Genomic DNA, 24,607 nt, shown 5'->3' on the forward strand with positions numbered 1-24,607 from the left:
TTGTCCACTTATTTTCCCAAGTCCCCCAGTGGTTTATGCTGTGTGCTTACTTCAAGACTTTGTGACTCCCATAAAGGCTGCCACCCATTATGGACTCCCAGTGTAACAACCCCAGACTCTTTCTGGGAACTTTCATAAACCTCAGAAACTTTTCCTGGAAAGTATGGAGGATCCCACCTGCCTCTGAGGAAGGAGGGAGTGATTATTCATGAAGATCTCTGCATAAAACACCAGTCCTCTGATCAGATAACTGAACAAGAGTATTTACCATTTTATATTTTTAGAATCTTTGAGATATAATCTATAAACTTATGTTTCATAGTAGATTAAATTTCTTTAACTCATGGTAATGTTATAAAAATTTCAGTTCTCTCACTGCTATTACAATTAGCATAAAATCCATAACAAGATTTTAATGAACGATTAGAGTTTTTCAAGTGAAAAAAATAGATATACATATAATCATGTTTTTTTAATTTACAGTTCTTACTTTGTACGGGACAGCACTGACATCTAATTATTGAGGGGTTTGTTGTAAGGATATGAGCAAAAATATGGCAAATTTGTTTTTTGTCTTACATCATCTTCTATCAATCATAGTATGTAATTACACCAAGGTCATTGTTAGTAATCATCATCAAGCTCATATTTTTCATGTTTTTTTTCCCCTCATTGCTCAAATATTACAAATAAGTCCTAAAGTTACCATTTCACTAATATATCAGTCTATTCTCAAAGTTAGGGATGCTTGGCTAATAAAATTATGACTTGCTTATTCATGTTTCAACAAATATTATTCTCATAAACAGTGGACATGTTTGAAATATACTTCACCCACTAAGACTCTTACATTTTAAATTTTGTTTTGAACCTCACATACTTAAAAGCATTTCATGGATGCTAAATTAATATAGCTTTCTTCTTTTATTAAGTGTTTTAAAATAAATGAAAGTAAATAATTAAAATTACGGGATTTTTTTTCCTGTGGAGAAGCAAAGTAAAGCAAAATAAGATATCCAGTATTTCTAGCTATCTCTTACTTTTTTTCTAACTCTCTTAATTCAGGGGAAGAAAATAATTTCAAGGCAAAATACCTGACACATGCTTACATTAAAAAAAAAAAAATGCTTGGAGGCAGGGGAAATAAACATTCTAGGCTTATCGACTGTGATCACCTTATTCTACCCTTGAGCTCTTTTCCTCATACTCCACTCAAAACACAGATTTCTTCGAAATTTAGTACTCTATGCAAGTTGGTTGACAGCACTCCCATAAAACTAGACACTCACACCAAAGCCTGTGTTCAGTTCAGCAGAAATGAACACTTAACACACCATTAAGTCAACCATTAAGGCCACCTTGTTTTCTCTGCTTCGCTGCCGCCTAACACACGGGGCAAAGGTACCCGAAGGGCTCCCAGGGAAAGAGGCACATCACAGCGGCAGGATAATAGGTTCAAATAGCAAATAAGAGCTGGGGACGGTGGTTGCTAGGATGGAAAACAGCTGGCTGCCCTTAATGTTCTCTGATTTCTGTTTGAGAGCAAGGTTCAAAAGGAAAAACATATACAGAAGGATGGACCAATGAGGAGAAAGTAAATATTTAGCTACATCTTTCCTTTGTGTTTGCAAATGCTTTGTTCGTGTTCTCTATGTGATCAAGTATGACTTAAGAGATGTGAATTCCCAGCAAGCTGTATTTTTGTATAAGTATGCTAGAAACCACACCCAAGATGTTTTTTCCTACCCCTATATTCACTGTAATGGAGTCTATAATAATTTTATAAATAAGGCAAGGAAATTAATAATTACAGTATTAAGCTTCTCCTAATAGGCTAAGGTCTTTCTATGATTTGATTTATTAAATGTTCACCAAAAAATCATTTTTTATTTTACAAATTAGGAAAGTAGGTTTCAAAGATAATAAGTTTTCTGAATTACCACAACTAATAACAAAGTGGAGTTTTGAAATAAGTTCCAATATTATTCCCTTAAGCATCTATGATTCACATAGCATTCCCTTATGTCTCTTTAAAATTTGTCATTTAATCTGGTAGGTGTGGATCAAGTTGATTTGTCCGCTGAGATTGGGTGCCAACCAGCTACAAATATCCCATTTGAAATTGAGCTTAGGTCACGTCATAAAGGAAAACGTAGGGGGCGTCTGGGTGGCTCAGTTGGTTGATCTTCAGATTTTTTTATTTGTGCTCAGGTCATGATTTGGTGAGATTGAGCCCCTAGTTGGGCTTGTGCTTGGCAGGGATTCTCTGATAGAGATTCTCTCCCTTTTCCTCTCTCTCTCCCCCTCCTCCCCCGCTTGCTCTCTCGTTTGCTCTTTCTCTCTCTAAAATATTAAATAAAAAAAAAAAAAAAAAAAGGAAAACATAGGCAAAGCAAAATGGAACGAGGGCCTAAGTGCCTGATGCGTAACAAGGCCGAGCCCCGACTGCAGGCTTGCAGCAAAGAAGTGTAATTCACGAGGCAGCCAAATGAGAAGACGGAAGAAAAATCTCAAGTCTTTCTCCCCAGGAAAAAAAAGCGGGGGAGAGAGAAGGGGAAAAAAGAGAAGGACAGGCGTGGGGTGGGGGGATTCTTTGGCAGGGAGAGCGTGGGCAGACGTGGTCAATCGCAAGCTACAAAGTGGGAGGTAAAGACGATGCAATCGTTGATCTACTCAGCGCAGTTGCTCGTGATGCTTTCCGTGGCATGTTCACAAGATGGGGGCGTTGGCACAACTAGGGGTGGGGATTTCAGGCTCCTTGACATCAGAAGGTCACCTATCAGACACTGGAGCAGGGCTGGCAGTAGGGTCGGTGGTCTGCATGGGTCCGAAGTGGACGGAGGTGGGCCTCGGTTCAAGGAGGACGGCCAGGCTACCTGCCGCGGAGAAGCAGACAGTTCAAAGTCTATGAAAAGACACAGGCCCCAGGTTAGAGTGTACTTTACCCTAACTACCCTAAACATAATTTAGCCTAGTTTTAAACAGATTAAAAGTAAAACTTTAATTGTGAAGCACCCGTTTCAAAAGCTGATCCCAGCACTGTTTAGATCGTAGCTCTCGAAGTGTTCCTGGACTAGCCTTACCATCACTAGTTGGAAACGGGTTAAAAATGCAAATTTAGCAATTTGTGAATTCTTGAGTTTTAATGAGCACCCCCTCCCCCACCCCACGCTGTTTCCGATGCAGAGTGAGAAACACTGGTCTAGAGCAAGACTTTGCACTCTGGCTAAACACTGAAATCACCTACAGAGCTTAAACCAGGATTTTAAGAGTGAGATGTCTGGAAGCACTTGAACTGGGAGAAGCCCTCTGATGTAAGGTAGTGTTTGCAGAAAGGGAATGGTCAAAATAGTAATACTGCCATTTATGAAGCACTAGTTAAAATACAAGGACCATCTGTGTGCTTTGGAAACATGTTGTTTCTTAATTATCATAAACCACAACCAGGTTGGGGTAAAAAACAATGTATACATGTACAGGGTTATGTAGGGATGTCACCCCCAGAGAACTACACCCTTTGGACTCCACCTCTAAGTACATTCATATTAATCAAGTTTATTAGATTTGCGTAAAGGAACCCAAGAGCCAATTTATGAATCCAAGCTGGAAATGTTCCCAAAGAAGACCAGATGTGTTTTTGTGCAATGTGATCCAAGTGTTTTCTTAACTATTGGCATGGTACATGAGAAAGCAAACGATAAACAGAAGTTCCTTAAGGAATCTGGATTCTGATGAATTGCGTATTAAAACATGAAGCCACATCACACACTAATCGTGATTTTGCTACTGAGAGTGGGCTATCATCCTTTGTCTACGCTGTATCCTCCTCCACGGCCATACTCATGGACTAGAGTCTGTAAGGAACCGCAGCTGAACCCTCCAATGGCCATCAGAGTGATGTTTCTCAAAACCAGACACACATTAAAACCACATGGAAGACTTTGTTTTTTAGCATCAATGTCTAGATTCTATATCCAGAGATATTACGTTGAAGTGGGCCCCAGATGTGAGCATTTGTTAAAATTTCCCCGGGTGATTCTAATGCATCCAGGGTTGCACACCTCTGCCCTGGAGTCCATGCTTCTCAACCTTGGCTAAATATTAGCCCAGTGATTCCCACAGCCTGCCGCAGAAACACCTGGGGGAGAAGATAAGTGGTTTGGGACTTCGCGTCCTCTAAGCAGTGGAAATAGAAACTGGGCATGACTAATGTGTGCCCAGTTGCTGATTCTAGTTTCAAATGATGGAACTATATTTGAAACAATACAGATACCATAGTCTGATACATGGGGAGAGCTATAAGACAGAACTTATATAATGGATAAGGAGAATTTTGTTTTTTAGTGAAGAACATGGATGTCTATAGCTCACATCTGATCTGATTCTCTGGAAGCTATTTTGCAGCTCTGTAAAGTGTAGATAGCTGATAACTGTGGAAAATGATTATTGTCTATAGACATGCACATCATGTCGGTCTGGAAAAGGATCTAATTTCTTCCTTTCTCCACTCCAGAAGGAGGTACTTTTACCTCCATTTGCACAATAATTTAACGATGAATGTGTCTGTTTTTCTACGTTTCCTTTGAACTAGTGGTTAGACATTACCAGTTTCATCATTAGGTTAAATAAAATTAACACATTTATTTTTATGTCTCCATGGGAGACCACTCTCTAGAAGTTATTTTTTTTTATATTTTATTTATTTGACAGAGAGATAGAGAGACAGCATGGGTGCACAAGCAGGGGAAGTGGCAGGCAGAGGGAATAGCAGGCTCCTGGCTGAGCAGTGAGCCTGACGTGAGACTCAATCCCAGGACCCCGGGATCATGATCTGAGCCTAAGGCAGATATTTAACCGACTGAGCCACCCAGGCATCATCTAGAAGTTATTTTTTAAGGTAATATAATAGTTTTGATTATTTTACTCCTTCAAATAAGGATAGCAGCAAGAGACGTTTTTTCAAAGGAACATTTAAGCTAAGCATTTTAAATTGCACCAGTTTGATGTTCAATAAAAATATTTTAGGTATTCTGTGCTTACCAAGATGCAATACAAAAAATATAAATTGAGTGATTCCCGGAATCATTTCATCCTAAATAGGAATGTAGTAACTATTTTGTGGTATTAGGAAAAAAAAAAAAAAAAGTTTTTCTAAAGGAAATATCAGAGTCAACCACTAGGTGGCAAAGTAGCATTTGTGATGTCGAATATCAAGCAATGCCTGAAATCAGTTCAGTTTATTATCATTTAAAAAAAAAAAAGTTCCCTGGACTCTGATTCTGTAACATTTTATATATTTGCCCTCATTCAAATGACACTATCTGTAGCTCATATTCTCAAGAAAAAACAATCTTCGCAATAAATTTGAAAACAGCGCAAGAAGTTTAAAAACATTGTCTTGAACCATCTATTCTGAAATCAGCTAAATTTAAATTTAAAATGTGTTTTTATATAGCAAAGTTCTCAAGCTGAAAGGGACCTTGGATGTCATCTAGAATAAGACTTTTTAATGTTGTAACTGATTTTAAAATATTCTCGATCATTAAAAAAAAATATTCTTTATCATTAATTATTCCAGCTCCTGTTAAACAGTTTTACTTAGAGAAAATGCAATGCCTCACATGGCAGCATAATCATACAGTTTTCAATTTCTTTATTTTTTAATTAGGCTTTATATAAGCAAAAATATGTAATTCATCTCCATCTACACACTACTTAAAATTTTTAAAAATATTAATCCTTGGGGCACCTGGAGGCTCAGTTGGTTGGGCGTCTGCCTTCGGCTCAGGTCATGATCCCAGGGTTCTGGGATGGAGCCCCATGTCAGGCTCTCTGATCGGCAGGGAGCCTGCTTCTCCCTCTCCCTGCCTCTCTCTCTCAAATGGTAGAATCTTAAAAAAAAAATATATATATATATATATATATATATATATATATATATATATATATATATATATATATTTAATCTCCTTAGCCCATTTTAAAGCAGTTTTATTATTCTGTCAGAAAATTGTATTTTATATGGAGTTGAATTCTGAGCTCCCAAACTTCAGAGAAAAAAATAGCTAAAGCTTGACATTCTAAAGGAGGAAACATTTATGACCTTTCAAGGTAAATGAAAGGGAGATATCTAAAAGATGTCAGAATGTCCTATTAGTATATATCTGTGATAAATCAATATATTTCTCCTTCACCTGAAAATATCCCCCCCAAAAAAGGAAAATAAATCCACAGACTATAGTTTCAGTGAAATTATAGATATCGATAGACTCCATATGAGTAAAGGCTCTCAAAGAGAGCAGAGATGTGTCAAAAACAACACAGAAGTGAGAAAATACAGTAAAAGGTAAAAGGGTCCAGCTCTGCCCCACACCTCTATCTTTATTTAACACGATAGCTTGGGGGTTTATTTTTCCTTTTGCTTTTTGTTTTTCATTTTATTTTCATTTCAGTTTTTGAAAATGTTTAATTTGTCTTCTAGGTCATATGTTCAATCTGATAGATCAGTCTTAATCCATCATCCTTCTTAATAGGGAAACTCTAGGGCCATTTCCACTAACACAGGCCTACTGTATTCTTTTTGCTTAGTAATAAATGAACACAAACTTCATAGCTTAAAACACCTCCGTGTACTATTACCCAGTTTCTATAGGTCAGGAGTCCAAGTATGACTTAGCTGGGTCTCTGTTTAGGGTCTTGCAAGGTTACAATCAAGGTATTCTGAGCTTAGAAAATTTAATTCATTCAAAATAGTATAAATCACAAGCTTGAAATCCCTTTTCTTAACAATGGCAAAGTGTTCAACTGCCAAGATCACTGGTACAGAGTTACAATTTAAGAGTATTACATATACCCGCGCATTCCAAATTCAACCTGTAACAGACACATTTCAGTGAGATAATTGGTAAAATGTTTCACACACACACACACACACACAATTAATTACCTTGCCTGCATATGTGTGCGTTATGTTTTGCTGGGGGTGCTATTTACCCCACTAAAGCACCATAAGCCCCTTCAAAGTAGCCGCACTCCTGAATATAGTGCAGTTCCTCTGGGGTTAGTTTGCTGGGGATGAGGAAGTAGAAATGAGACAACGGAAAACTCTTCGTAACGTTTGCTTTATGCTTCCAACGTTGTCTACACTTTCTCTGCCATGAGGCTGCTGGAATGCTGAACACCGACATCACATGAGAATGCCATGAAGTAGAGGCAAAAGGCATTTGTTCACCAAAACTCAACACAGGTTCATTTAAATAGCTGAATTTAATTATAAGGAAACTATAGCTCAATATTTCTGCAGACAAAAATACTAGGTATGGGACACACATAGATATTTAACAAGGATTCTTGAAAATAAAAGAACATAATAACTTATTAATAGGTCAAGAAGTCAAAAATAAGCAAACATAAAGAGCAGAGACCTATCCATGCAGCTAGACATATCTTGTATCAAAATAACATCCTCTCCAAATGATGAAGACTTTGCTCCATTCATTTTTAGTATTTATTGCTTAGAGCAATATCTAGCTTTGTTTTGTCATTTGTAGATAACCATTGTCACCCATGTGCATGCTGTGGGATTGTAAATTCACCTTTGCGATTCTAAAACTTCCCCAAGTGTATCAAGTCTTGGCCTTTTGTTAACTTTATTGTTTGGGTTCTCCGAAACCCAGAAATCTAAATACTCAACTCTTTCTGCAACTGCCTCTTGTCCACTCTGCCCTTCCTTTCTGTAGTTCCTAGTTTATGCCTGTCTCATCCTCTGGGTCCGAATCATTTCTCCTACTATTTTCAACTCTTTATTCTTGATTGTTGTTTTGTTATTGCTATCTACACATTTATTTTATTCTATTTTTTCAAGATGTCAAGAGTTTTAACGTCCTCAAAGGTCATATAGTTTACTTGCCAACACTTCCTTTGGTCTTTGTTCAGAACCTATTAACCCTCTCTTTATTTCCTCGTGACAGTACACACCTTGATTCCCAACCCCTGTTGCCCCCATCCCTCCACCCTCCTCCCCTTTGGTGACCATCAGTTTGTTCTCTATGGTTAAGAGTCTGTTTCTCGGTTTGCTTCTCTCTCTATTTGTCCTTGTTCATTTGTTTTGTTTCTCAAATTCCTCATACGAGTGATTCATATGGTATTTATATTTCTCTTATTCAGTTCACTTAGCATTATACTCTGTAGCTCTGTCCATGTTGTTGCAAATGGTAATATTTCATTATTTTTTGTGGCTGAGTAATATTCCATTGTGTGTGTGTGTGTGTGTGTGTGTGTGTGTATTATATACATGTATATATATACTTCTTTATTCATCTATCCATGGACACTGGGGCTGCGTCCATATCTTGGCCATTGTAAATAATGCTGCAGTAAACATACAGGTGCATGTATCCTTTTCAATTAGTGTTTTTGTAGTTTGGGGGTAAATACCAGGTAGTGCAATTCCTGGATCAAAGGGTAGTTCTATTTTTAATTTTTTGAGGAACTGTGATACGGTTTTCCACAGTGGCTGCAACAATTTGCATTCCTAGCAACACTGCAAGAGGGTTTCTTTTTCTCCACATCCTCACCAACTCTTGCCATTTCTTACATTTTTAATTTTAGCCATTCTGACAGGTGTGAGGCGATATCTCATGGTACTGTTGATATGCATTGCCCTGATGATGAGTGATGTTGAGCATCTTTCCATGGGTCTGTTGGCCATCTGGATGTCTTCTTTAGAGAAATGTCTGTCCATGTCTTCTGCCTTTTTTAAATTGGATGATTTGTTCTTTGGATATTGAGTTGTATCAGTTCTTTGTATATTTTGGATACTAACCCTTTATCGGATATGTCATTTGCAAATATCTTCTCCCATTCAGTTGGTTACTTTTTAGTTTGGTTGATGCTTTTCTTCACTATGCAGACAGTTTTCATTTTGATGTAGTCCCAATAGTTTATTTTTGTTTTTATTTCCCTTGCTTCAGGGAAACGTTGCTACAGTCTGTGTCAGACAATATTGCGTGTGCTCTCTTCAAGGATTTTTATGTTTTCAGATCTCACGCTTAGGTCTTCAACCCATTTTTGAATTTATTTTTGTTTATGGTGTAAGGAAGTGGTCCAGTTTCATTCTTTTGCATGTAGCAGTCCAGTTTTCCCAATACTATTTGCTAAAGAAACTTTTTCCCATTGTATATTCATTCTTCCTTTGTCAGAAGATTAATTGACCATATAGTTGTGGGCTTACTTCTGGGTTTTCTATTCTATTCTTTTGATCTATGTGTCTATTTTTTATGCCAGTGCCATATTATTTTGATTACCACAGCTTTGTAATGTAACTTGAAATCTGGAATTATGATACCTCCAGTTTAGTTTCTCAAGATTGCTTTGGCTATTTGGGGTCTTTTGTGGTTCCAAACAAATTTTAGGATTGTTTTTACTAGTTCTATGAAAAAATGCTGTTGGTATTGTGATAGGGATTGCATTAAATCTGTAGATTGCTTTAGGTGGTAAGTCACTTTAACAATATTTGTTTTTCCAACCCACGACATGGAATGTCTTTCCATTTCTTTTTATCATTTTCAATTTCTTTCATCAGTGTTTTATAGTTTTCAGAGTATAGGTCTTTCACCTCTTTGGCTAAGTTTATTCCTAGATATTTTATTGTTTTTGGTGCAATTGTAAATGAGTTTGATTTCTTAATTCTCTTTCTGCTGCTTCATTATTAGTGTCTAAGAATGCAACAGATTTCTGTATATTAATTTTATATCCTGTGACTTTACCAAATCAATTTATCAGTTCTGACAGTTTTTTTGTGGAGTCTTTAGTGTTTTCTACATGTAATATCATGTCGTCTGTGAGACTTTTATTTCTTCCTTATCAATTTGGATGCCTTTTCTTTCTTTTTGTTGTCTAATTGCTGTGGCTAGAACTTCCAGTACTATGTTGAATAAAAGAGGTGAGAGTGGACATCCTTGTCATGTTCCTGACCTTAGGGGAAAAGCTCTTAGTATGATGTTGGCTGTGAGTTTTTCATACAAGAACTTTATTATGTTGAGGTATGTTCCCTCTAAACCTACTTTGTTGAGGATTTTTATCATGAATAGATGTTGTATTTTGTCAAATGCTTTTTCTACATCTATTGAAATGATCATATGGTTTTTATCCTTTCTCATATTGATGTGAGGTATCATGTTGATTGTTTTACAAATACCAAACCACCTTTGCATCCCAAAGAATAAATCCCACTTGATCGTGGTGTATGATTTTTTATTATACACTGGATTTGGTTTGCTCATATTTTGTTGAGAATTTTTATATCTATATCCATGAGACATATTGGTCTGTATTTTTCTTTTTTGTGTGACGTCTTTATCTGGTTTTGGTATCAGGGTAATACTGCCCTCTTAGAATGAACACAGAAGTTTTCCTTCCTCTTGTATTTTTTGGAATAGTTTGAGAAGAATGGGTAATAATTCTTCTTTAAATGTTTGGTACAATTCACCCGTGGAGCCATCTGGTCCTGGACTTTTGTTTTTTGGGAGTTTTTCGATTATTGATTTAATTTCATTGCTCGTAATTGGTCTGTTCAAATTTTCTATTTCTTCCTGCTTTAGTCTCGGTAGATTATATGTTTCTAGGAATTTATCCATTTCTTCTCAGTTGTATAATTTGTTAGCATATAGGTTTTCCTAATTTTCTCTTATAATTGTATTTCTGCGGTGGTGGTTATTACTTCTCTTTCGTTAATAATTTTGTTTATTTAGTTCCTCAGTCTTTTATTTTTTTAATGAGTCTTCCTAGAGGTTTGTCAATTTTGTTGATCTTTTCAGAAAACCAGCTCCTGGCTTCATTGATCTGTTCTATTGCTGTTTTAGTTTCTATATCATTTATTTCTGCTCTAATATTTATTATTTCCTTCCTTCTACTGGGTTTGGGTTTTGTTTACTGTTCTTTTTTTCTAGCTCCTTTAGGTGTAAGGTTAAGTTGTTTGTTTGAGATTTTTCTTGTTTCTTGAGGTAGGCCTCAATTGCTATAAACTTCCCTCTCAGAACCACTTTTGCTGCATCCCAAAGATTTTGGATCATTGTGCTTTCATTTTCAATTGTTTCATGTATTTTTTAATTTCTTCTTTGATATCTTGATTGACCAATTTATTGTTTATTAGCATGTTATTTAACCTCTCTCCAGAGAGGTTATTTGTGCTCTCTCCAGATTTTTTCCTGTGGTTGATTTCTAGTTTCATAGTGTGGTCAGGAAAAAAAAATGGTATGACTTTGATTTTTTTTTAATTTGTTGAGACTTGTATTGTGGCCCAATATGTGATCTATTCTGGAAAACGTTCCATGTTCACTTGAAAAGAATGTATGTTTTGCTGTTTTAGGGTGATATGTTCTGAATATGTCTGTTAAATCCATCTGGTCCAATGTGTCATTCAAAGTCACCATTTCCTTGTTGACTTCCAGTTTGGATGATCTGTCCATTGGTGTAACTAGGGTGTTAAAGTCCCTTACTCTTATTGTATTACTATCGATTAGTTCTTTTATGTTTATTATTAACTCTTTTATGTATTTGGGTGCTCCCATGTTGGGTGCATAAATATTTGGAATCGTTATATTCTCTGGTTGGATCGTCCCCTTTATTCTTATTGTAGTGTTCTTCTGTATCTCTTGTTACAGAATTTTTAAAGTCTATTTTGTCTGATATAAGTATTGTTTCCCTGGCTTTCTTTTGGCATCCATTTGCATGATAGATGTTTTTCCATCCTCTCACTTTCATTCTGCAGGTGTGAAATGAGTGTCCCATGAGTGTCTTGTAGGCAGCATAGGTGGGTCTTGTTTTTTTTTTTTTTCATCCATTTTGTCATCCTTTTTCTTTTGCTTGGAGCATTTAGTCCATTTACATTTGATAGATATGCATTTTTTGCCATTTTGTTACTTGTTTCGTGGTTGTTTCTATAGATTTTCTCTGATCATTCTCTTACTTTCTTTCACAGTTTGTTGGCTTTCTGTAGTGATATAGTTGGATTCCTTTCTCTTTACTCTTTGCATATCCCGACTGGTTTTGACTTGCGGTTACCATTAGGTTCGTATATAACATCTTCTGCGCATAGCAGCCTATATTAAGTTGATGGTCACTTAAGTTTAAACCCATTCTTTCCTCCTCTCCTTCCCATGTTTTAGGTATATGGTATCATATTTTGCATCCTTTTATTTTATGAATCTTGAATGATTTTTACACAAATATTTATTTTTACTGCTTTTATGTTTTTTTACTTTTCATATTCTCATTTATGGTCTTCCTTTCCACTCAAAGAGTCCCCTTTAATATTTCTTGTGGGGGTGGTTTGGTGGTCATGACCTCCTTTAGTTTTTATTTGAGAAACTCTTTATCTCTCCTTCTATTCTGAATGATAGCCTTGCTGGAGAGAATATTCTGGCTGCAGATTTTTCCCTTTTAGCACTTTGAATATGTCATGCCACTCTTCTGGCCTGCAAAGTTTCTGCTGAAAAATCCACTCATAGCCTTATGGGGTTTCCCCTTGTATATAGCTGTCTTCTTTTCTCTTACTGTTTTTAATTTTTTTTTTCTTTATTGCTGCTTTTTGCCGTTTTAATTACCATGTGTCTTTGTGTGGCCCTCCTCAGGTTGAATTTTTGGGGGATCTCTGTGCCTCCTGTGTCTGGATATCTGTTTTCTTCCCCAGATTAGGGAAGTTTTCAGCTATTATTTCTTCAAATAAATTTCCTGCCCCCTATCTCTTCTTCTTCTTCTGAGATCCTTATAATGCAGATGCTATTACACTTGATGGAGTACATGAGTTCCCTAAGACTAGACTCAGCTTGAAGAATCTCTGTGCTTGTCCTTTGCTCAGCTTGGTTACTTACCATTACTCTGTCTTCCAGGTTGCTGGTTCACTCCTTTACTTCATCTAGCCTGTTATTTATTCCATCAAGTGTATTTTTAGTTTCATTTATTGTGTTCTTGATCTCTGATTGGTTCTTTTTTATCGCTATGCTAAGAGTCTCACTGATGTTCTCCACTCTTTTCTCCAGTCTAGTGAGTGTCTTTTGATCATTAGTTTAAATTCTCTATCAGGCATATTACTTACATCCATTTTGCTTTGGTCTCTTGCTGTGGTTTGATCCTGTTCTTTCATTTGGAAGATGTTGCCTGTCTCATTTTGTCTGACTTCCTGTTTCTGTTTCTATGTGTTAGGAAGGTCGGCCACTTCTCTTGCTCTCAACGATAACAGCCTTATGAAGAAGTCCTGTAGTGTCCCCTTTTCCCCAGGGCCTGCCACTTCAGGGAGTGTCTTCTGCGCATGTTTTGTGGGCTCTGCTGTCCAGTCATGGCCTCTTTTTCCTTCAGCCCAGTTTCTGCACAGGCCCTCTTTGGCTATTGTGGGCAGCAAGGTGTGCAGGGGTCTGCTTATGAAATGAGACCTGCTCCTGCTGCCAGAACGGAGATCTAGCAAAATGTGCAGGTCAGGAGATGTGCTGTTGTCAGTTTTTGCTGGTCTTCCAGGGGAGAGGCCCGCAGCTCCGGGACTGAGGGACCTGTGACTGGAAAGGGTGGATCTGCTAAAACGCACAGTTGGGGGCAGGCAGGCAGTGATGCAAACAAGTTAGTAAAAGTGTGGGCTTTGTGCGGGTTCCTGCAGGTGGCTGTGGTTTATGGCAGGGGGCAGGGAAGTGACACCTGCCAGCTCCCCAGTTCCTGGAAGGGTTCTCCGCTTGATCCCCGTCTCTCCAGGCCACCCTCTGAGATAAGCAAATCACTCTCCCTCCTGTCTACCTTTGGCTGTTTTTCAAACTGCTGGCTCTATGCTGTATCTACCAGGCTGTTTATCACGCTGTCTCTTTAAGGGTGGGGGCTCTGCTTCTTAATGCCGGTCAGACTCTCCCTGAGCGCAGCCAGCTGATTTTTTAAATTCCAGCATTTAAGTCCTGCTGGTTTTAAGAACTCAAGAGATTAGGTGCCTCTCACTTTCAAAGGCAAATATTATAGAGATTCCTCCTCCCTGCTCCTGGGCTCCCTGGTGTGAAAGTCTGTTCTCTGCCCTTCTCTGCACCACCAGCTCCCTCCCTGCCGAGGACAACCAGGGTTCATTTTACTCCCAGACCAAGTCTTCACTCTTTTTCCGATGTGGCCTCTTCCCCATGTGTAAAATTAATAAATATTATTGGCCTTTCCGTGTTAAGTATTATAAGTTATAGAAGATAGGCAGAATCCTGACATTCGTATTCACAAGGGGGGGGGAGGAGAAAGAATAAAGTACTAAGCTTAAGTGGAAAACAGCTGTTTTTCAACATTCAGTTCAACAAATATTTCTTAAGGTTTGTAAATGTGACTTCAGGTTTTCTAAGCATAAAATAAGGCCTATTTCATCAATTTGGTACACATAACTAAAATCTTTAAATGTAAATCTAGTAAAAAATCAGGAGATCAAATAACATGGTAGCGGATGGCCAGGTAGGATACTTACTTCCTAATCGTATTTACCATATTTTGCTATAGATTTCAATGTCTTAGGAGATATCTCCTTGAATAGGTCAGTATTCCAGAATGACCTCTAGATTACACAGCTAAAGATGTGGAGACAGGTGCCTGGCTCTGAAACAGTCTCTAGTAAACAATAAAGACTTTCTTCCAGAAGACTGCTGGAAGTCACCCGAAATTCATACACATGTCCTGCTTGATGCAGGCCCTAATCCAATTCAGGTTCAGATTACAGACGACACTAAATTGCCAGTGTGGTCACCGGCTTTTGACTGGGCTCTAAGATCCTTTTGCCTACCTGGTTTTGCCTCTAGTATTTAACCTCTCCTTCCTTCTACCCCATTGGTTCATGCCCTCCACCCCATTCCTTTCCCTCTCTCTTGCTCTGGTTTGGAAAAATATCTCAGTACTATACTTGTCAGAATTACAAAATATTCTTTACATGTATTTATTTTGTAAATACGAATGTCAGGATTCTGCCTATGTCTATAACTTATAGTACTTAACAGGGTAAGGTGAATAATAGTTATTAATTTTACACAGAAATCACTATATGCAGATGGGTGAGAGATACTTGCTTAGGGAAAATTTAGTAGGTCTATATTGGTATTGTAAACCAAGTATAGTAGGAATTATTTTAATAAAAACTTGGAAAACAAAATCCAGAAATTCAAATCACATAATCTTGTCCTTGAAAGGAATAAAGCTGTACAGATTGCAAACAGCTTTCTATACTTGAAAGCATTTAAAATAATTTTTACATATTTTATAAATGAAGAATAAAACTCATCACAATACCAATAACTGACTCCATATACTTCAGAAACTGACTGGACAATCTGAGCCTCCTGTATAACTGTGATATTAATGTGCTTCCACTTTGCAATTGCTTCTGGGTTTTTTTGTTGTTGTTAACGTCATTACTTAAATTAGAGTAAAAAGTCCATTTATACCTGTCTTGACCATTGTCCTTTCTAAGCCACACTGTGCCCTCTACTGCCTCTAGTGATATAAACCAGGTGACGCTTCTCCCTGGCCACAAATAGGTGTGACAGGATCCTATGGCATTTTCTCACAGAGAGGTGGGGCATTCATATTCTCCTGCACAGAAATTTGAATTGAAAACATACGGGGAAAATGAAGCCATTATCAGTGGGAAATAAAGCTAAAATAATGCCGTGAGGTAGATTTGGGGTCAGCAATGGTATGCTGAGCTGCGGTGATGAGGAGAAAAAAAACCTCTAAAAAGGAAAATAGTGAGGATATGAATAAGCAGGTGGTAAGAGGTAGAGAAATGCAGTTAGAGAAGAACTGTGTTTTCAGCATTTCTACAACCCCCAGCAGACTTGAGGCTTATGGAAAACTTGAGATGTTAAGGCCTAAGTCTCAATGGGAGGAGTTATAGGAGACTATACATTACATATTTCTAGGTGGCCTAGAAGCTACAAAATTTTCCCCAAGGTGTTTTGGTATTTGTCACCATCTCAACCATCATTACCATTTACAGCTGTTTGCCCTAATATAACATTTTAGTCTCTATTGTTTATTAAGCTAATACAGCAATTTCCTTACAGAATTGCTATTTTTTAAAATGTCATTTGCAATCTTCATCACTACCAACTCACTAAACGACTGTTCTCAGCTGATTTGAGACTTTCATGCACCACACAAAGGATGTAAAGGAAAATCCTTATTCAAATGCCAATTCTTCAGAGAATTGAGGCCTGACTGACCAGAGTAAATAAATTTCACATCCAAAATCAGTGTGATCCAAGCAAAGGAAGCAACTAGCACCAAGTCCCTGACACAAAAATGAATTGAACACCTTCATTTTAAGAGGAGAAACTGAGATACTGGGAATCGAAGATCACACAGCAAAACTGGGACTCAAACCAAAATATTTTTACTCAAAGTACATTTATCTTCCTAAAGGAATGAAAAACCAAGATGGAATGTGCATGGATTACATAGTCTCTATAAAATCACATTTACCTTCTCAGATATCGTCAATCATTCCCATGGTGGAAAAAGAACATCCTATAAAAGATAGCATTAATCAAATGAAATAGCATAAAAGTCACATAGGAGAGGGGAATTCAATAATATAGGAAATGTTAATTACATATTGTAAAAAGTAGATTTACGAAGATTATATCGTCTGTCTTTCTCCGACTCTTCTGCTCCAAAGACACTAGAGGAGTCTGAGCTATGCAGGCTGTGGTAGTTGGGGGGGGTGGCGGGAGGCAGTGTGGAATACCAGAACCGTTATGCAATGAGGAGGGCATCTGTGCTAGGAGGTGCCCTGACATTGAATGTGGGAGCCGCAGCAGAGTGAGGAGGGCTTTTGCATAGGGAGGTGGCCAGCTCAGGGTGTCAGAGACCAAGAGAGGTTGGGAGGGCTTCCATGCAGGCACTGGCCTGGTGAAGAATGTCATAACCCCGGTAGGGAAAAGGAAGTGTTAGTGCAGAGACAGTGGTGAAAGTGGCAGGAGATTATATACAGGTCAGAGGTTATATTCAGAGAGACTGATAAAATTAATAACTAGGAATAATGAGAGTCTGGTTTCTTACTGTCAATGGAGAGAAGGACTGATATGAAAAAGAAGACAACTAGAAGGAATCCTATGGTGTTCAAATTTGCAGATACCAGTGCTAATGCAAAGTTTTAGATAGGCAGGTAGGTAGATAGCTATAGATATAAATGCATATATATATATATATATATATATATATATATATATATATACACATACATACACACACACACACACACACACACACACACATACATACATACATACAGTGTGTGTGTGTGTGTGTGTGTGTATACCTGGCACCCAGACCTTGATTTCTAATATTTTTTACTGAAAGGAACCAGGACTCCTTGTAAAAATAAAAACATAAAAAAAGGGAAGAAAAACAAAATGAAAGAAGGCTGATTTCAATAAGTCTGGGGAAAAAAAGTATAAGATGAATCTGGAACACATTGCTGCATCAGAAAGAAAGGAAATGTTCAGAGAGTAATGGGGAACTGTCAAAAGGGCACAGAAGCCAAATGAAATGACTCCCACTGCTCACATCTCGGATAATTGGAGCCTCAAAATAAATGATATTAATGTATTATAATCCTTTGAATAAAATAGAAACCCACAAGTCTGTATTATATAAATTAGAATTTTGATAAGGAACAGGGTATTTATATTATTCATCATACAGACTGTCTCTTCCCTCATGTTTTTCCTTTCTTGGTTCTCCTCTGCCACTGTACCCATCTTCTTCTCTTGGTATTCCTTGGTCCATCCTCAGCCCTAAGCACATCTTACACTAAACAGTCAGTGAGTAAATTCAAATAACCTTGAAATTTAGGAGTTCTCCTTGATTCTCCCTTTCCCTAAATCCCTACCTCCAGAAAACAGTCATTTTTATTAATTGTATTTTTTTTTTACCATTTCCTAAAACTTTACCATCTATTCCAACCCAACTATTTCTACAGTAGTACAAGCCTAGATTCCTGCCTACTTCCTACCCTCCCTGCTTCTAGTTCAGGTGTTAGCTTATTCTGACATTCATTCATCAAATATGTATTTAAATTCTATTATGTACCAACACAAGACAGATCGTTCCCCACTCTCAGGCAACTTACAGTCTAGTGGTGATTAATGAGCTAAGTTAATAAATAATTATGAAATTGATCTTTACAGTACGATCCTGATACTACCGGGGTTTGGGATAAGATGCAGCAGAAAAAGGATCTAACGAGGAGGATTATAAATGTTGTCACCAGGAAATCTGTAGTTGAGCTGTGGTCTGAAAACAAGAGTGGTTATTAATGGTGGGGCGGGTGGGATAGAAAATGCCGAAGGGTGTTTGCTGCACATGCAAAAACACCAGAACGAGCCGATGCGGCTAAAGCATAGGGAAAGAGGGAGAGAGCGAGAGATGTGGATGAGGGATAATTGAAGGGAATATTAACATGAATCTAGATGCACTGGACCTGGTGGTGTTAGGTAGAGAGAGGTATTAAGGATAATGCCTGAATTTCTGATTTTAGCCACTAGTTGGATGTGATCATGTTATTTGCTTTGAAAAAGAACACCGGAGTAATCCCAGGCTTACAATGGGAGAGGAGGGAAAAGAACATAACTTTACTTTCAGTTTCAGGTATAATGGCTTTTATTTGGCACTAGAAGCTCTTAGTGGTGACACTGGAGCTCAGAGGAGACATGATGGACATAGGAATTGGAGAGTGGCTATAGAGGAAAAAAAGACTAAGGATTCAGAGAAGCTAAAGGAAGGAAGCCTTTCTCGGTGCAGGAAGTGATTAACAGCCCTAATTTCTGCTGACATATCGCATTAATAACTGAAATACATCCACTGAGATTGGCCATGTAAAGGTCACTGGTGGCTGTAGAATAAGTCACTTTAAAACTCTTCAACACGCCAGTCGATAGGTGGAGTGGTGGCTTGGCTTGACCGTATCGTGGGACATTCCCGACGGCCTCACCTCCGCCTCATGGCACTTCATCTCCTGACTTCTCAGTGCCCTCACCTATCAGTGCCCCCTTGGAAATATTACCGTTCATTCAAGCCCCGATCTAAGTTCTTACCGTCAACAAACCTTTTACGCCTTGTGTTTTTACTTAGACACTGTGACTGTTAATGTGTTTTGTGACTTCTATACACACGTCTCTCCCCTTATAAAAATATTAGCTCTTTGAGGGCTAGGATCATATTTTGTTCTTCTCTGCTTCCTCAGTGACTTTGCACATGGGAAACAAACACGTGTTTAATTGTATTTTCTTAATTTCTGTTACTCACAACTTGCTTTTCAATGGCTTTCTTATTATCCTGTTTCTCTTTTTTATGAGCATTTCTGACAGAAGCTGACAAGATGTTTCCGAGTGAGCTTTGCCAGGTGTTGGCGCATTCGTGGAGTCACCATGGATACAAGTTCTGTTCCTTAGTTTTTAAGTCAAGAATCTTAATTTCACCAATCTATTGGTGGCCAGCTTCTATTCACAACCACCAAGTTTACGAGCCATGCTTAGAGTATATACACGTACGTGCATTCGTACTCTCAAGATGATACACATTCACATGCTAAATAGTCCAAGTTAAAGGATATTTGCATGATTATGAAACATAGAAAAGGTAATAAATACATTAACATTCAGCTTTTATGTGATTTCCATATTTGATGCTTTGACAAAGGGAAAAAAGAGTGAGAGAGGAGACAGAATCTGCAGAAACAATGATGAAATGGGAAGAACATAGTGTTTTTGAAAATCAAACAGACCAGGGCAGCGATTCCAACTGTGCCTCTTATAAGCTGCTTTATCTATGAACCAGGAAGGACAAAAACTACCAAACAGAGTTATTATGAAAATTAAATGAGTTAATTTATGAAAAGTTCCTAGACTATCTATAATTTTCAGATGTAATATAACTATTGATTCTCCTTCTTTCATCCTTGTTTGTATCAATATATTCAATTCTATGTTCTCTTGTCTGTGTTCTCCACTTATCTGAGGAAATGCGTGTTTCCTACTCTCTTTACATCATTTTCCAGCTGAAGTGCTGGAAAATTATTTGTCAGCATTTTCTGGAATCATGGCAATAAGTGATCCAGAGACTCCGCGGTAACAGGAAAGCAAACATGACATTCTATACTGAAAAATCAAATGTAAACGTGCAAATAACTGATTCTACTTACCCTCCAAGCCCCGACCATCAAAACATGTTAGAATATCCAGAAGATAACTTTGGGAAAACTCTGTGTGTGCAGGTGAATATTCTAGACCTGTTTTATCTAGAGAGACAGAATTTGGGAACAAACAGATGTGTTCATGTTGAAAACTGGCCTCTGTGCTCAGGAGCCAAAATGAGTAACGGAGGACAGAGTTTGGGTGTAAAGAGGAACAATAGCTCTGTAGGTTGCTGGACAAAGGAAGCTGTAGCAGGCTAAGGGCTTCAAAACCACAAGCCCACCTGTAGGAAAGGGTTGGAGGGTAAAGGGATCTAACGGGTTTCCACAGGAATTGCGAAAGTGCTGCTGGCCTCCTTTGTCAGGTTTTCAGGGTGAATATGGGTTCCTGAAACAAAAGGCTAAGAAGAGGAAGGAGGGAAGGTTTGTGGAAGAGAAGAAAAAGGTTACTTAGTTTAAAATCGAGCTTTGCTGAAACATTAGTAGAGCCATTTTGATGTTTTGTTCAACTTTATGCTTTTAAGCAATTTCATTAACACAAATTCTCTTAGGCCCTGGGCCTTGCTAACATACTGGGTTGGTTAATTTTGTGTGTCAACCTGAATGCCCAGACATTTGGTTAAACATTATCCGGAGTGCCTTTAGGAGGGTGTTTCTGGATGAGATTAACATTTGAAGCGGTAGCCTGAATAAAAGTGACTGCCCTCCTTAATGTGGGTGGTCTTCCCTAGTTGGTCGAGACCCCGAGTAGAACAAACAGGCAGAATCTGCTTTGAGTAGGAGAGAACTTGCTTTGCCTAGTTGCCTTCAGCTGGGACATCTGTCCTTTCCTGCTTCAGACTCGAACCCAAAGAGTGACTCTTCTGGGGTCTCCAGCCTGCCAGCCTTCAGCTCTCCCGGGATTCAACTTGCATATTTTAGGACTTGTCAGCCTCTGTAATCCCCAAAAATCAGTTCCTTGTAAGAAATCTTCTAATCGAGGGGAGCCTGGGTGGGTCAGTCCTTAAGCGTCTGCTTCGGCTCAGGGCATGATCCCAGGGTCCTCGGATCAAGCCCCGCATTGGGCTCCCTGCTCTGCTGGGAGCCACCTTCTTCCTCTCCCACTCCCCCTGCTTGTGTTCCCTCTCTCACTGGCTGGCTGTTTCTCTCTCTGTCAAATAAATAAATAAAATCTTAAAAAAAAAAATCTTCTAATAGAGATAAGCGTATGGGGTGTGTGTGTGTGTGTGTGTGTGTGTATGTGTGTGTGTTGGTATATGTATGTCTATGTGTATTTATATCTAAATCCTTTTGGCTGTGTTTCCCTAGAGAACCCTACTACACCTATCTTGGAGAAACTGGCAGAATGAAGGAGCCTGGTGAGGGTTCTCCCTACAGCTGATCAAGCTCACTATAGATTTTCTTTAATACTTACTATTTCGACCACTGTCTCCAGTTATCTTGATTAAAAACATACGGTTACTTGACATAGTTAGAAGTCTTTGACAGCCTTTAAATATTTTCCAAGATACTCGGGTAAACAGATTTCTGAGTTGTTCTACAAAGGCGTATATTGTAGACGTTCTTCTCCTTGATATATTCAATAGTACCTTGACTTTTTTTTTTTTTTTTACATTTGTGAGGAAATATTTAATCCATCCCAAAAGTACTTATAAAAAACATTGTTGAAGCTAATGCATGCTTTTTGAAATTCAGTGATTTAAAAAATGTCTCCCCATGTGCTCTGCTCTCCTCTGCACACATGGGCCCACAAACACTTGTACCATCCATAAATATTTAGATGAGAAAAGGAGCATCATATTTTATTTAGAATTAAAATCTAATTATGCTTTATTGAAAGTAGTTTGAATTTTAGTTAACCAGCTGCTGTCAAAATCTGCACCACACTTTTTTTTTTTCAGGTAGCTTATTTGCTGTGGAATTTTCCATAGAAAAAATTAAAATGCTACCTATGGTTCATTTTACATAATCTTTTGGAATTTTAGTAACAGATGAGCCATGGTATAAATTTTTAACTGAAAAAGGGCTCAAGAAGCAACATGCATTTGAGAAAACTAGTCATTATAGATAAACTTCCATCAGTAAAATAATCCTTATTACAGAATTAACTTTCTGATGTGAATCTTTTCCTAACTGATACACAGGGCTGAATAAATGACAAACTTAAAGACTTCCTTGTTTTCTCTCCCTTATGTCTAAAGGAAAATAAATTTCTTCATTTGTTCTTGTTAACAGCCAATTTTCAAAAAAGATAAAAATCATGATTCTCATACAGATATAAAAATGAACAGGTGTTAAGGATGTTATTTAACTTGTAATCAATGAAAAAACCTGGCAGATGTTATAACTCAGTCTGACGAGAATCCAAAGCTTAGACACATTTGTAGATAAGGAATATTGAAATAAATATGCAGATGGATGCAAACTGGTTTTTCCACAAGATGGGGAAGAAAGAGTAGAATCAGATGAACCTTTACCCAGACAGGAAAGAATTTGTATGTCTACAAACAAGAATTATTTTGCATTGTTATGAGTTATCTATACACAGTTGCAAAATAGCTTCCATAGAATCAGAATAAGACAACCCGAAGAGGTGTCCTCTAAAATGTTAGAAATCCATAGTTTCCCACTAAAGCATAAATTTCTCTTTGCATTCAAAAACGTCAACTCAGGCTGGTCCCTATAGCTGTTGATAAGGGAAAATATTGGCATTTATCTAAAAACAGACAAAACCCCCAACTGCTTAATCTTGTGAGGTTAAACCTGGCTGAAACTTTCTTTTATTTCTTTATCCCTCTATTGAACCAATGAGGGATATTTATTTAAGCAATAAAAATAAATTGGGCTTCATTATTTAGCACAATCATATTTACACAGGCATCTAATACTTCTACAATCTGTTTCTTTAAATTGTAAAATATACATAACATAAAATTTACCAGTGCAACCATTTTGAGCATACGATTCCTGGCATTAAATACATGAACATTGGTGTGTAACCATCACCCAGTCATCCCTTTTTATCCTAGACGTTTATAGGACATTTCTAGGAGGAAACTAGAATGAGGTAGGAGGAGGAAAAGGCTCCAATATGTTTGACATAAAGAACTGTTCTCCTTGTCAACATGTGTTTTTAAGAACATCCATCTCTCACTAACATATTACCATCTGTGAAATTTCATATGTCCACTAAAATTGGCCTGAAAAAATGGTCTGAAATTTAGAAAGATTATGACAGACCTGGTATCTGAGGCTTGTTTGCAAGTGAAAGTCTTGCTGGAAGGCTACCTTCAAAAGACTCTGTAACATGTCTTTGGTCTACTGACATAAAAGAAGCACCTATTGCTATACAATGAGAAAAAAATAGTTAAGACTCCATAAGAAAGAGCATGTGTGTGGATCTCATTGGCCACAATGTTTCCTCCCAAATCAGTGGAGTCACAGTCAAGGATCTGACACCATGTCTGTGGGGTTTCCTGACTACAGTTTCTTTTAATATGAGCAGATGCTTATACTGATCCCCAGACACCTTCTCCAGCCTGATTCTCCATTGCCTGATTGGAACACACTACTTATAAATCTAACTCTAATCAGATTCATTTGTTTAAAACAACAATACTAATAACACTAGCTCTCGCTTATAATGACAACTTACCAAATAGGTAGTATTGTATGGAATATGTATAGGTGATGAAATTGAGCCTTTGATTGGTTAAATAATTAACCCTTGTCATGAGGCAATTAAGTGGTTCACCTTTAAGATAGAGGTGATTCTTTGATTTCTTCACTCAGACTTTTATAAAAATATTGCAGCTAGGCAGACTAGATGTTAGAGCACAAAGATAAAAATATAAGAATTCAGGCCTTAAAAGGCTCAGTTGTGTGTAGAGTCAAATATGTTTAATGGGGTGGATTAAATTGGATGGATCTGGACTGGAAAAATTGTGTTTGGAGGAATTCACAAGCACTTCTTGCTCTTTACAGTGAATACTGAAATATCTTTAGGGAAGTTCTTTCTTTTGTTCTTAAAAACAACCCTTTGATGATAGCCAACAGGATATGATGAGGCAATTCCCTATGCGTTGTTATTACAAGTTCTGATTACTGGTGAGCTGATTTCAAACCCCATGGTTTGAATTTACACAGAAATGTAAATCACGTGTGTCCCTGGATATTTAGAAAATATTTTCTATTTAAATGTGGATTTAGGTTGACCTGTATGTGAAGATTGTGATTTGTTCCTGGAATATCTTTCTGTTTTCGTCTAGGAACTTCCTCAAAAGAGAGATTGGTCTAAATCGCTCATATGAATGCACAGGAGGGCTCTTTTCTACTTATAACAGAGCACATATTACAATAAGGAATTGTGCCGGGTTTAGAGAAGGGCTCCTTAAGAGTGAGTAGGCTTTGTCCTAA

The 24,607-nt window shown here is 37.7% G+C and overlaps 1 long non-coding RNA gene across 1 annotated transcript in view; it reads right to left on the reverse strand.

Moving 5' to 3' along the window:
• Positions 1–384: 384 nt before the first annotated feature.
• The window catches only part of LOC123001315 (uncharacterized), a 28,768-nt gene continuing 4,545 nt past the window's right edge, over positions 385–24,607 (reverse strand). Inside the window, exon 3 of the long non-coding RNA XR_006410062.3 lies at positions 385–2,876. This is a non-coding gene — a long non-coding RNA (uncharacterized LOC123001315). The remainder of the gene's footprint in view (positions 2,877–24,607) is intronic.

This window comes from Ursus arctos, unplaced genomic scaffold (genome assembly GCF_023065955.2).
Source record: "Ursus arctos isolate Adak ecotype North America unplaced genomic scaffold, UrsArc2.0 scaffold_3, whole genome shotgun sequence".
NCBI lineage: Eukaryota > Metazoa > Chordata > Mammalia > Carnivora > Ursidae > Ursus > Ursus arctos.